This window comes from Athene cunicularia (genome assembly GCF_003259725.1).
Source record: "Athene cunicularia isolate RWA chromosome 5 unlocalized genomic scaffold, athCun1 chr5_part1, whole genome shotgun sequence".
Taxonomy (NCBI): domain Eukaryota; kingdom Metazoa; phylum Chordata; class Aves; order Strigiformes; family Strigidae; genus Athene; species Athene cunicularia.
In genome coordinates, this window is record NW_020799101.1 from 2,901,302 (window position 1) to 2,902,355 (window position 1,054).

Here is a 1,054-nt window from a genome sequence, read left to right on the forward strand (position 1 = left end):
CGGGGTATCGGGGGGCGTCGGGGGGCGAAAAGGCGTTGTCGTGGCGGCAAAAGGAGCCCGCGTCTCTCTGTGTTGCCCAGGCTACGCTGCAGTGGCTATTCACAGGCGCGATCCCGCTACTGACCGGCACGGGAGCTTTGACCTGCTCCGTCTCCGACCTGGGCCGGTTCACCCCTCCTTAGACAACCTGGTGCCCCCCGGCTCCCCGGGAGTCACCATATTGATGCCGGCCTTAGCGCGGACGCCCGCTCGGCATAGCGCACTGCAGCCCAGAACTCCTGGGCTCAAGCGATCCGGCGGGCTCAGCCTCCCGAGTAGCTGGGACTACAGGCACGCGCCACCGGGCCCGGCGCTGGGCAGCGGCCGCCGCCGCCCCTACAGCGCCTTCCCGCCGCGCCCTCACGGCCCTGCCCCGTCCCCTGCTTCTTCCCCTCCTCGGTGCCCCCCTTCCCGCTCCCCCTCAGCACACAGTCCTGTAGTGGCCGCTGAGGGGGCAGCCGGGCTGGCCGAGGAAAGGGAGCCCCTGAGAGAGCCGCCGCAGCCCCTCGGCACAAACCCCGGCTCACTCCTGGCACCATTGTTAGGAGGGGGCTCCCGGGGCAGCGGAGGATGGAAGGCATCTCTTTTAATGAAGTAATGTCTTTAAATGAGTATTCCCAGGCCCCCTCCCTCCCCATATACAAACACCTTTTTTCCCCTCCGTTCCCCTCTCCCCTCTGTTCTCTCCCCCGCTTTGAGGTGCGGCCCTTGCTCCTCCGTCCTGGCTGGAGTTCCCCGGTGTGTCGGTGCTGCTCATGCCTCAGCGTTAACGGACCCTGGTACCTCATTGATGCAAAAGGAAACTGGGTCCCGCTATCTCGCCCAGGCTGTGCCACAGAGACTGTTCACAGGCGCCATCCCGCTACCGATCAGCACAGGAGTTTTGACCTGCTCCGTCTCCGACCTGGGCCGGTTCACCCCTCCTTAGGCGACCTGGTGGCCCCCGGCTCCCCCAGGACCACCATATCGATGCTGAACTTAGCGCGGACGCCCGCTCGGCACAGCTCGCTGCAGC